This window comes from Bufo bufo, chromosome 1, assembly GCF_905171765.1.
Source record: "Bufo bufo chromosome 1, aBufBuf1.1, whole genome shotgun sequence".
Lineage (NCBI taxonomy): Eukaryota > Metazoa > Chordata > Amphibia > Anura > Bufonidae > Bufo > Bufo bufo.
The window spans coordinates 623,197,268-623,210,748 of record NC_053389.1 but is presented as its reverse complement, the minus strand read 5'-3'; positions in this window follow the sequence as shown (position 1 = coordinate 623,210,748).

Here is a 13,481-nt window from a genome sequence, read left to right as displayed (position 1 = left end):
TCAACTTGGCTTCCACGGACAAGAGGAAGTGCAGGGAGTCGGTGGGAGGTATATATCTCCTCCAGAGAAGGAGGGATTACTGATCCGCCCCCCCTTTATTGTTGAAAGGAGGTGTACTTGTGGTTAACCCTTGCTGTCCCTTCTTGCTCAACCCGCAAACCCATAATTAATTATAGGGGCAACCCCCACCAAACTAAGGGGAATGGGAGGGGGCCACCAGTCTCTAAGCACCCTCCCTAATCTGTCGGGCGCTTGCCAATTTGTATACATCTGCGGCCGCTCATTTTTGTATGTGCCATGTGTTTATCCCCCATTTTATGGCATTCTATTTGCCCTCTCTGTCCCCTTGTTTGATATGTCCATGTTCCCACCTTTATTAGCCGCCTAAGAGTTCCATTTGCACTGTGGTATACTTACCTAGCGAGACCGCACATCGATAGTACACTGTCGGGAGGGGGAGTAGCTCCACGGGGCCTGTCCTGCTCCTGCCCTCTCATTGGTAGTGGCTGCGTCTGTCGCTCCACCTAAGGGGTGGGTGCTTTTCCTTATCAGCTGGACCGGTGGTGCGCGTGTTTACAGCCATACTAGCGCTGGACGCCGTACCACACGTACGGTCACATCTGTCTGCCTTTTGTTATTTTGTTACCTTGTTGAGAAAGAAATTTCTTTCTGGGCTCCTGATGATACTTGACTGTTGAAAAGCTTTGAGCTGCTACTCTCATCATCTCTGCCCTTCAGTCTGTGCGCTTTAGAACACTGTTGTTCACACACTGTTGGGGGCAGATTATTGTACTTGCTACTCCTGGCACTGCCTGCTATTTATCTTATTGATTGGCAGACCGTGGTTGTAGACTGGTGGATGCAGAGGTGCAGGAGGTCATAGGCACTTTCATGTTGCTGTAAGCCTAGGTTGTCCAACTGGTGGGTGCAATACGTTATACCCAGTTATCAGTTGGTAACCCAACAGCAGTGTCATAATTTGACCCCTGCCTCGCATCATAAGTATATTATCGCTATACTAAAGCCTTAAATTGGGTGATGCCCCTTTAATTGAGACTATTAATAAATATTTATTGTTTTCATATTTTAGCGTTTTAGACAGGCAGTGACTAATTTTTAGTCACCCCACCCAAATTTTTTTTTTATAACAGTGATCAAAAAGTCCTAAATAGCACAAAAATTGTATCAATAAACAAACTACAGTTTGTCTCACAAAAAACAAGCTCTCATACAGCTCTGTGGATGGAAATTGGAAAAAAAAGTTATGCAAGTGTAGTATCGACGCATTCGTATTGAGCAGCAAAATAAGGACTTTCTTGTCATTTTTAGCCCACAGTGAATGCTGTGAGGACAAAACCCCCAAAACCTTGGCAGTACTGAGGTTTTTTTTTATTTAACCCCGCAAATAATTCCCCCGCCCATTTTCCAATAACAGAAATGGTAAATTTAATGGTTTTCTTAAAAAATACTAATTATCCTGCAAAAAATAAGCCCTCATATAGCTATATGATCATAAAATTAAAAAAAGGTATGGCTATTGGAACATGGGGAGGAAAAAAATGGAAAATGCTAAAAGTATTTGATCGGAAAACAAAAAAAAATGCTTTGCAGTGTTATTGTTGTTGGTTTCATTGTATCCATGTAATATCATTATTTCTAAGGAACTAAGGTTTGCATTACAAAGTGACTTTATAATATTAATTTTATTCGAGGGCTAACTAGCTTAGATACAGATTGTGGTGTTGAGGTTTTAGCACATACACTAAAACGGTAGGGATATTTGGCTTTCAGGTGAAATCTATGGAGAACGTTAAAAATTCACGATACAGTGATATTATATCAGGAAAGTAGGGCATTTTAGTAGAAGCATAGAGTGGTGATTTCCTCATCTCAAACAATTTATTGAAACAAAAGCCAACAACAGTGGTGTGTATAACCCCACAAAAAATATCAATGTCTCAAAAAATTGTCTTGTGGCCTTGAGCATCAATTACAGCTTGACAACGATGTCTCATGCTGTTGACAAGTTGACTTATTTCCTGCGTAGTAGTGTTGGCTGAGCATGCTGGCTCTTGTTTTTCTCCCATCTGTTTCAATTTCATGGTTCGCGGTTGGTTCAATGTTTCGTTTATGCACGTGGTTCAGATCACTAATGTCTATGCATTTTCCATTAGGTCTGGCTCACGTTTTAATTACTTATCGTCACTGTAAGGTCATCCAGTTCAGTCTCTTGGCTTCAGGGGGCCTCATGACTTCGGGGGCCCAATGACCATTCTTCATGTTGTTCGTTAGGGGTATAATATGGTTGTAGCCTGGTTAGCGTCCTTGGTTCATTGTCGGACAGGTTCATCGTTATGCGAGTCCCCAACTCATACTGGTGCTGCATAAGTGGTTTATATATATTTTTTTAAATCCACCATTAGAGTCTCGCACGCATGGCTCCGCCATTAGAGTCTCACGCATGGCTTCTCCGTTTTAGTGTTACACATATGACTCCGCCATTAGAGTCTCTCACGCATGGCTCAGCCATTAGAGTCTCCCGCACATGGCTTCTCCGTTTAAATTTTACACACATAACTCCGCCATTCGAGGCCAGCTGCGTGGTCCCACCACAAGTAGGTTCCATGTCTTATTCTGCCTTCAGACCCGCTCGCATGGCTCGGTCATCTGTGGCTCACAATACAATTTTTCTTGTCGTGGCTTGTGCCATTAGAGCCTCACTCACATTATTGTTTTTCTCTGACTTTTATTTTCTAGGTTGTTGGGTTTTCATTGTTTTCTTTATAAGCAGTCTTCCCAAGCCTGCCTTTGTGGACATCACCTTCTCCCAGGCATGCTTACTTCATCTACAAACTCGGGCTGAGGGGTTGGTGTCCGGCCTAAGTCCTGGGTATCGGTCTGTCATCCAGTAGGAGGTACAGTAATAAGGCGCAATTTACGAAGTCTGTCACGTCTACAGACACGACAAATCCTATCACGACTACAGGCACAGCATACATAGTTTATCACGACCTTAAGCTTATTTCCTGTCACAACTGCAGGTATGGTGTGTACATTCTGTCCTTATTACAGGCAACATTAGCTCGTTAATCGAAATAGCCATGTATTCCTGTTTATGGTTCCCCAGGCCTGGTGGGTTTACAAATTTCGCTTAATCTACTACTAGAGTAAGACGGTATACGCCATGTTCTAACTTTTGGGTCCTTTATATATATATATATATATATATATATATATATATAAAAAAAAGTGTGGCCTGGGGAATAAGTATAGGTGATGTGTTTTGCCACCAGGAACAGTTGGTGTCCGATCAGGGCCCTTGGCGAATGGTTGGAGTTCATTTAGGCCCTTCCAACAGATTCACCATTGTTTGTTTCAGTCTGCAGCTCTCAGGATTTCAGACCTTCTCGTAATATGTTCATATGTTGTTAGTCAACATAGGAGTAAATCGTTTCTGGTTACCGGCCACTCTTTCAATCGCATCAGCATTAGCCACCTCCAAGAACGATGTTCCGATGCACATGACAAAGAGGTAAGGTAGATGGAAGTCACTGTGATATATACGGTATATTCCGCACCTTCATCGTGAAAGATCTTTTGCATTCAAAAGTGGGTGTCGTAACGGTATGTATATATTTACTCTAAACTAAGGTCTGCTCTTTTTGGCCCCTTTATGCTGCCCTACCACAGCAGTTATGGCATAACTCTACTGCTTGTTGTAGATACGGTTAAATAGGTTAGGTTCACCTTTCTGATAGCCGATCCGACTGCAAATATCTGTAGCCATTTGTATTAGTCTTTAGACAAAGGGGAGCAGATCAACAGAGACACATTGTATCTGAGTGACTTGGTGTATGGTGGGGGAATATAGGCGGGGGAGCGCTTACTGCTACATTTCCACCCCACTGATTACCAGTTACCTATCTTCTTCCTGTATATATACACAACCCTAGGCTTTGGTCTGAGTGGTTGACAATATACTCACACCTAGTGATTACGCTACCTAGGACGGTCTATGTTTTTATCTACACATTAAGTTGAAAATACCCATATTTTTTAGCTATCTGAATAAAAGTTATATTTTAGCGACAGCACTCTAATAGTTAAACATTACAGTGATTGGCTGGCTGGAACGCATCATCGGGTGCTATATAGCACCCGATGACACGTGGTTCGGCTCATTCTTAGGGCTCATAACACGTTTTTTGCATTCCGTATACGGGCCGTATTTTGATTCTGTATACGGTCCGTATACAGAACCATTCATTACAATGGATCCACAAAAGATGCGGACAGTACATAGGGTTGCTCCGTTCCGTGGCCCCGCTAAAATTATGAAGCATGTCCTATTCTTGTCCGTTTTGCGGACAAAAATAGGCATTTCTATAATGGGCCTCCTGTTCCGTTCCGCAAATTGCCGAAGGCACACGGGCGGGATCTGTTTTTTGCGGATCCGCAATTTGTGGACCGCAAAAAACGGCACGGTCGTGTGCATGAGCCCTTAGTCAGGGAGAGCTGCAGAAGAAGGGACAGATAGTGTAGGGACAGGAATAGTTTTTTTTTAGGCAGTGTTTACTGGTGAAAGGTGTTAGAGACCTTATCTGGCTGCCATATCCATTATTAACGCAACCTGCGCTAAATTGCGTGCAATTGTTTGGCCGTGCTGACAAAGACATTCCCTTGCGCTACATCTCCAGTATAACGTTAGCGCATCCGAAATATCAGTGACATTCAGTGTAATTTTTTCGCTGCTGATGACAGCGACATTACCTGCACAACATCTCCTGTATAACGTTAGCGCATCCTAAAGATCTGTGACTTTCTGCCTAATTTATTTGCGCATACACTTACAAAACCTGCGCTACTGTACGTGTGACATACTTGCAAGCATATATACCATTTAATATGCAGTAGGCGAGCAGTAAGGGATGGGGAAGTGGCCGTACTGCACGCAGAGGCCATGGCCCTGGGCCTGTGCCTGCTGCCAGAGTGCAAGAAACACACTCATCCACGATACCTAGCTTCATGTCCCAGTTTGCAGGGAGGCGCAGGACACCACTCTTGAAGTCACACCAGTGCGACCAGGTGGTCGGTTGGATTGCAGCCGATAATGCTTCCAGTCAGTTAAAGGGGTTGTCTCATCTTATGAAGTGATACTTATGTTTAATATAATATGTTTCTATAATAATAGAAGTAACTTACCAATATTCTCTACGTGACCATAATGCCTCCTGTTCTCACTTCTCACAATTTTCCTTGTCATTATAAATTGCTCGTCTCTAGGGGATACGGCCACCGCTGCAATGCCTTAGCGGTGGCCGCGCTTGCGCTGTGAAAAAAGCCAGAGCTGAACTTTCTGGTGGCCGGGATAGCGGGAACGAGTGCTAGTCTACCGCACATGTGCATTAGCTCACGCCCCTGGCCACCTTGTATTGCCTTGAGTCTGAAGTGCCTTTTGGTATTAACCTCCTATGTGGTATGGAGCTGCCACAGTGCTGTGCCCCTGGCTATCCTTCTGCTGAGCCGACCAAGGCTGCTGCTGAATGATTAATAGCCTCGGGAGCACGGACGTACAGGCCAGGGGAGGTAATTACATCATCCCAGCGCCGCTGGCCTGTGCTTCCACTCATGTTAGCAGGCACCGCCACCTAGAGCACCCGAAGTCCAGACCTGCGGCGCTGAACACAGAAGGTGAGACAACCTTTTTAAGCACCACCCTGTCTTCCACAAAGTCCAGTCTCAGTAGCCAAGAGTCTGGTCAACAGAATCCTCACCCTGATCTTCCTTCCTCCCACCATGGAGAGTCTTGGCAAACAAGTGATCCCACACTCGGATATTCCGAGGAGCTCTTTTCATCACCATTCCTTGATTTGGGCCTCTCGCCAAGCCCGCTTGAAGAGGGACATGAGAAGATCTTGTGCACTGATTCCCAAACTCTTGAGCATCAACAGTCAGAAGAAGATGACGGTGGGGAATGGCAATTAGTGTTTTACGAGGTGGATGATGATGATGATGAGACACAGTTGCCAATAAGTCAACAACAATTAGTGTCTCAAGAGGTTGATGATGAGGATGACACACAGTTGTCAATAAGTGAGGTCAACAAGTCAGGAGGATGACCAGAGTTAGGAAGTGGAATAGGAGGTGGTGGATGACAAAATTACTGACCCAACCTGGGAAGGTGGCAAGCTGAGCGAGGACAGCAGTACAGAGGGGGAGGGATCTACAGCACCACAACAGGCTGGAAGAGGCAGTGGGGTGGCAAAAAGGAGAAGGCGGGCCACACCAAACAGGCCCGCAACTTTTCCCCGAAGCACCCCCTATCTTCCTTGCCAAGGGCTAGGTGTTCTGAAGTCTGCCGCTTTTTGAGGAAAGTGCAGACGATAAAAGAATTGTAATTTGCAACCTGTGCCGTACCAAAATAAGCAGGGGCGTGAATACTAGCAATCTCACCACCACCAGCATGATCCGCCACATGACATCAAAGCACCCCAATAGGTGGGCCGAATGTCCACAATCAGTGTCTGCGGGTCACACCACTGCCTTCTCTTCCCCTGTGTTACGTGCTGGCCAATCCCTTGTCCAAGACGCAGGCCCGGATGCCTTCTGCCCTGCACCTGGACCTTTGCAAGCACCATCCGCTAGCACATCCACTTCTTTGTCCCAGCGCAGCGTACAGATGTCCATACCCCAGGCCTTTGAACGAAAGCGCAAATACCCAGCCACCCACCCACAGGCCATAGCACTAAATGTGCACCTTTCCAAATTGCTGGCCCTGGAAATGTTGCCATTTAGGCTTGTGGACACTGAGGCTTTCTGCAGCCTGATGGCAGCGGCCGTCACTCGTTACTCATTCCCCAGCCGCCACCATTTTTCCCAGTGTGTCGTCTCCGCCTAAACCAGCACGTGTCCCGTAACATCATCCGTGCCCTGACCAACGCAGTTATTGGGAAGGTCCACTTAACGACTGACACATGGACAAGTGCTTTTGGCCAGGGATGCTACATCTCCCTGCCATCCCAGCGAGCCGTACCCTGGGATGGCAGAGGAGCTACCGACGCCAAGGATTGCAGGCCCTACTTCCATCAGGATTTCCGCCACCACCTACATTAGTGGCTCTAACCCCCCTGCCTTCTCCTCTTCCACCTCCTCCTCTACTTCCACCTCTGAATTCTCATTTTGCAGCACCAGTCAGCCATCAGTCAGTAGCTGGAAGCAGTGTAGCACTGCAGTGGAGAAGCTGCAACAGGCCGTGCTGAAACTAATTTGCTTAGGTGACAAACAGCACACCGCCGCAGAGCTGTGGCAGGGTATAAGGGACCAGACTGAGCTGGTTGTGTCTGATAATGGCTGTAACTTGTTGGCGGCTTTGGAGCTCGGCAAGCTCACACACGTACCATGCCTAGCCCATGAGTTCAACTTAGTGGTTCAGTGGTTTCTCAAAACCTACCCCAATTTGCCTAAGCTACGGGTGAAGGTGCGCCGCGTGTGTGCCAATTTCCGAAAGTCATCTACAGCTGCCGCTGGTCTGGCAACGCTGCAGCAGCGCTTGCAATTGCCAGCTCACTGACTGTTGGGAGCACGCGCTGGAACTCCACGTTCCACATGTTGGCCAGGCTTTTTGAGCAGCAGAGGGCAGTAGTGGAATACCAGCTGCAACATGGTCATCGCCTTTCCAGTCAGCTTCCGCTCTTCACAAGCGATGATGCATGGATGTCTAACCTCTGTGAGGTTTTACGCAACTTTGAGGAATCAACACAGATGGTAAGCGGCGATGCCGATATTATCAACGTAACCATCCCACTTCTGTATCTACTAAAACGCTCGCTGCTCACAATGAAGATGGACAGTTTGCATGTGGAAGAGGTGTAAATGGGGGAAGACAGTACACAGGGTGATAGCCAGACCACCCTCAGTTCATCTTCTCAGCGCGAATTGGATGATGATGAGGAGGAGCAGGAGACGGTTGGCTCAGCTACAGAGGGTAGTACACATAGCAGGTTTATTCCATCTGTTCAGCGTGGATGGACCGAAGAGGAGGAAGAGGATAAGGAGATTGAGAGTTATCCTCCTGATGAGGACAGCGAAGTCTTGTCTGTTGGGACTCTGGCACACATGGCGGACTTTATGTTATGCTGCCTTTCCCATGACCCTAGCGTTATACACATTTTGGCCAACACAGATTACTAGTTGTTCACCCTTCTCAACCCCCGCTACAAAAATAACTTCTCATCTCTCATTCCTGTGGTGGAGAGGACTAGCAAAATGGTCCAATACCATGGAGGTTCTGGCCTGCCCTGCAGCCAGTGTTTTGTCAAAGCGGGTATTTAGTGCTGCTGGGGACATAATAACTGATAAGCGCATCTGTCAACTGAAAATGCTGACAGGTTAACTCTTATAAAAATGAACAAGGCCTGGATTGCCCCTGACTTCTCTACTCCACCAGAGGAAAGCGGCTGAACATAAAGGCACTTTAAATGTGGCTATTATGTTGTATTGAATACACTGTATTCCCATGCACCCCTTCCACCACAAAAAAGGGTATATGGTTCAATCTTCCTTTTCTCATCCTCCTCCTCCATCATATCAACATGCTTATTAGGCTGCCCTCGCTACTAATGTTTTAGAGGGTCAGCACAGCAGCAGACCCTCACCCCTAATGTTTTAGAGGGTCACCATCAGGCCCTCGCCCATAACGTTTTAGAGGGTCAGCTCAGCAGCAGACCCTTACCGCTAATGTTTTAGAGGGTAACCAGCAGGCCCTCATCTATAATGTTTTATATGGTCAGCTCAGCATGTGGCAGGCGCTGCACTATGAATTGCCTTTTGCGCTGTGGCATTAGAAGAATTTTGATATCTCTGACTTTTAGTCTAACCAGACTGTCTATTACTCTGTAATTCCTCTAGCGCCGTTCTATGGAAACAGTAGGTTTAAAGAGCACAGAAAATGCTTCAAATAATTTCTTTATTAACTTCAACTTTTCTTTATATATAACACTGCCGCCTGCGCAGCAAATAGTCCATGTACAAACACGTGTTGAAAAGATATCACAAAATGGCAGTATGTGGGGTTGAGCGAACCCGAACTTTAGGATTTTTGGACCCCTTTTCAATAAAAGTTCGGGTTCGGTGTTCAGCGATTTAATGGCGCTTTTTGAAAGTCTGCAGAGCAGCAAATCAACAAGCGTTTAACTTGTGTGCCCTTAGCATGGCATGGCTGTGATTGGCCAGTGCAGCATGTGACCCAGCCTCTATATAAGCTGGAGTTACGTAGCGCTGCACGTCACTCTGCTCTGATTAGTGTAGGGATAGGATGCTGCTGCTGTGAGGGAGAGAATAGGACAGAATCTTTAAAGGGCTTCTGTCACCCCACTAAAGTCATTTATTTTTTTTGGGCTAGTTAAATTACTTATATTGAGATATATGAAAATATAATGGTCTTACTTACTTTGATTCAGCAGTTTCTTCTAAAAACAAAGTTTTATAATATGTAAATTAGGTCTCTACCAGCAAGTAGGGCGGCTACTTGCTGGTAGCAGCTGCAGAAAACCGCCCCCTTGTCGTGTTGATTGACAGGGCCAGCCGGGATCTCCTCCTCCGGCCAGCCCTGTCGGCATTTCAAAAATCGCGCGCCTGTGTTCATTCGGCGCAGGCGCTCTAAGATGAGGAGGCTCGCCTCCTCAGCACTCCCTCAGTGCGCCTGCGCCGATGACGTCTTCTATTTTGGTGATGTCATCGGCGCAGGCGCACTGAGGGAGTTCTGAGGCGGCGAGCCTCCTCATCTCAGAGCGCCTGCGCCGAATGAACACAGGCGCGCGATTTTTGAAATGCCGACAGGGCTGGCCGGAGGAGGAGATCCCGGCTGGCCCTGTCAATCAACACGACGAGGGGGCGGTTTTCTGCAGCTGCTACCAGCAAGTAGCCGCCCTACTTGCTAGTAGAGACCTAATTTACATATTATAAAACTTTGTTTTTAGAAGAAACTGCTGAATCAAAGTAAGTAAGACCATTATATTTTCATATATCGCAATATAAGTAATTTAACTAGCCCAAAAAAAATAATGACTTTAGTGGGGTGACAGAAGCCCTTAAATCTGAAGTGCTTGTTAACTCAGGGATCTACCTAGATTTTGTTTTGAAGGTGCAGTGCACAATCTTTTTACCCTGCCCTGAGCCCAGTGATACAGGAAAATAACTTTTATCCGTCTGTTAGTTTGGTGGGCGGCGGAGGCTATTTTATGCAAGTTCTGTCCACCAGCACAGCATATGTGCATTTGTGACAGTCAAATAGAAGCTTGGAAGACTGCAATTATATTCTGGGTTTAAAAAAAATCACCTATTTTTGGCAAGTTCCTACATCTGTGGCCTATGAAGCATTTGTCAGTGTGCAATTTAAGCTTGAAATACTGCAATAATTTTCTGGGTTTTAAAAAACACAATTTTTGGGCAAATTACAAAATTTGCAGCCTTTGCTGCATCTGTCAGTGTGAAATACAAGCGTTAGATACTACTGTTATATTCTGCTATAAAAAAAAACACCCATTTTTGGCAATATCCTCCATCTGGGGCCTATGCAGCATTTGTTAGTGTGAAATTTAAGCTTGAAATACTGCAATAATCTTCTGTGTTTTAAAAAACACAATTTTTAGGCAAAATACAAAATTTTACAGCTCATGCTGCATCTTTCAGTGTGAAATACAAGCGTTAGATACCACTGTTATATTCTGCTATTAAAAAACATCCTTTTTGGTCAAAATACTAAATTTGCAGCCTTTGCTGCATCTGTCAGTGTGAAAAACAAGCGTTAGATACTACGGTTATATTCTGCTATTAAAAAAACACCCATTTTGGGCAAAATCGTAATTTTGCGGCGTATACTGCATCTGTCATTGTTAAATACAAGCTTGAAATACTGAAATTTTCTGGGTTTTAAAAAACACCCTTTTTGGGCAAAATACTAAATTTGCAGCCTTTGTTGCATCTGTCAGTGTGAAAAACAAGCGTTAGATACTACGGTTATATTCTGCTATTAAAAAAACACCCATTTTGGGCAAAATCCTAATTTTGCGGCGTATACTGCATCTGTCATTGTTAAATACAAGCTTGAAATACTGAAATTTTCTGGGTTTTAAAAAACACCCTTTTTGGGCAAGATACTAAATTTGCAGCCTTTGTTGCATCTGTCAGTGTGAAATACAAGCGTTAGATACTACTGTTATATTCTGCTATAAAAAAACACCCTTTTTGGGCAAAATACAAAATTTTACAGCCCTTGCTGCATCTGTCAGTGAGAAATACAAACATTAGATACTGCTTTCATAGTTTTTTTTTTAAAAACACCCATTTTGGGCAAAATCCTAATTATGCTGTGTTTACTGCATGTGTGATTGTTAAATACAAACTTGAAATACAGCAATAATTTTCTGGGTTTAAAAAAGCACCCATTTTTTGGCAATATCCTCCATCTGGTGCCTATGCAGCATTTGTCAGTCTGCAATTTTAGCTTGAAATACTGCAACAATTTTCTGGGCTTTAAAAAAACACCCTATTTGGGCAAAATTCAAAATTTTACAGCCCTTGCTGCATCTGTCAATGTGAAATACAAATGTTAGATACTGCTGTCATATTCGGTTATTAAAAAAATACCCATTTTGTGCAAAATGCTAATTTTGCGGCGTATACTGCATCTGTGATTGTTAAATACAAGCTTGAAATACAGCAATAATTTTCTGGGTTTTAAAAAACACCCTTTATGTGCAAAATACAAAATTTTACAGCCCTTGCTGCATCTGTCAGTGTGAAATACAAATGTTAGATACTGCTGTCATAGTATTTATTTAAAAAAAACACCCATTTTGGCCAAAATACTAAATTTGCGGCGTTTGCTGCATCTGTTATTGTTAAATACAAGCTTGAAATACTGCAACAATTTTCGGGGTTTAGAAAAGCACCAATTTTTGGCAATACCCTACATCTGGGGACTATGCTGCATTTGTCACTTTGAAATATAATCTTCAAATACTGCAATAATTTTCTGGGTTTAAAAAAGCACCCATTTTTGGCAATACCCTACATCTTGGGCCTATGCTGCATTTGTCATTTTGAAATATAATCTTGAAATACTGCAATAATTTTCTGGGTTTAAAAAATCACCCATATTTAGCAATACCCTACATCTGGGGTCTATGCTGCATCTGTCAGTGTGAAATACACGCATTAGATACTGCTGTTATCTTCTGTTATTAAAAAAACATCAATTTTGGGCCAAATACAAAATTTGCGGCCTTTGCTGCTTTTGTCAGTGTGAAATACACACGTTAGATACTGCTGTTATATTCTGTTATAAAAAAACCCCATTTTTGGCAAGATGCTACATTTGCGAAGAATGAGGAGAGAGTCGAATAAGGGATGTGGCCCCGGTCGTGGTGGTGCTGCTGGTGGAGCTCCTGTTGCAGTGAGAGGACGTGGTCGAGCTGTGCCAGCTACACGCACAAGTGAAACACCTTCCTCAGGTGCAAGTAGGCGACAGAACCTTCTGCGTTATTTGGTCGGGGCTATTGCGGCTCTACGAATGTTGAGGCCAGAACAAGTACAGGTGATAGTAGATTGGGTTGCTGACAGTGCCTCCGGTTCCTTCACATTGTCTCCCACCCAGCCTCCTGCTGAAAGATCAGAGTTGGCACCTGCAGCCAATGTCCATCAGTCTTTCACCTCACCCCTTTGCAAATCAGCCAAGCAGTCTGAGCCCCAAGTCATGCAGCAGTCTCTTCTGCTTTTTGATGACTCTGCTAGCAGGGTTTCCCAGGGCCATCTGTAACATCCCAGAGTATGTCACTAAACTCTTTCTCCCCACTACAACATGCTAGGTGTATATTTATTGTCATCTTGTGTAATCTAACATTGCATCTTTCTGTATATGTATTTTCTAGGCCTGTTTTATATATTATGCTGTAATTTCCATGTGCACCAGCAGGTGGCAGCAGTATGTAGCAGGATCTTAGTTCAGTTTAGTATATCTGGACTGGAATAGTGCATTCCAGTCTAGCCCCCCCTCTTTGAGCAGAAGTGGGCTGGCCCATTTCCTGTCTCATGGGGAGGAAGGAAAGTTCTAGTTAGTGTACCAGCCACCCCGGCTAGGGGAAGGCTGTGTTGGTAGGAGCTCCCAGTTACAGGGATCCCAGCCCTGGAGCCAGCCTCGGTTGAGGCCAAAGATCTCCATTCCCAGACTGAGCCATCTGCCTCAGTGCTGGTAGAAAGCAAGCAGCACCTCCAGTCCTCCAGGAAGAGCATTCCCTGTGAGCATAGCTGTGAGTACAGATCCAGAGACCAGGAGAAGCCAAATTCCTCCTCAGCTAGTCAAGCCCATATCAAGCAGAAGACAGACAGAGCAGAAGATAGATACCTGCCAGATTCTCCAGGCATATGATAAGAAGCAGAAGAGATATTGATCCCTGCCACATATTGCCAATACCTGCTGGGAC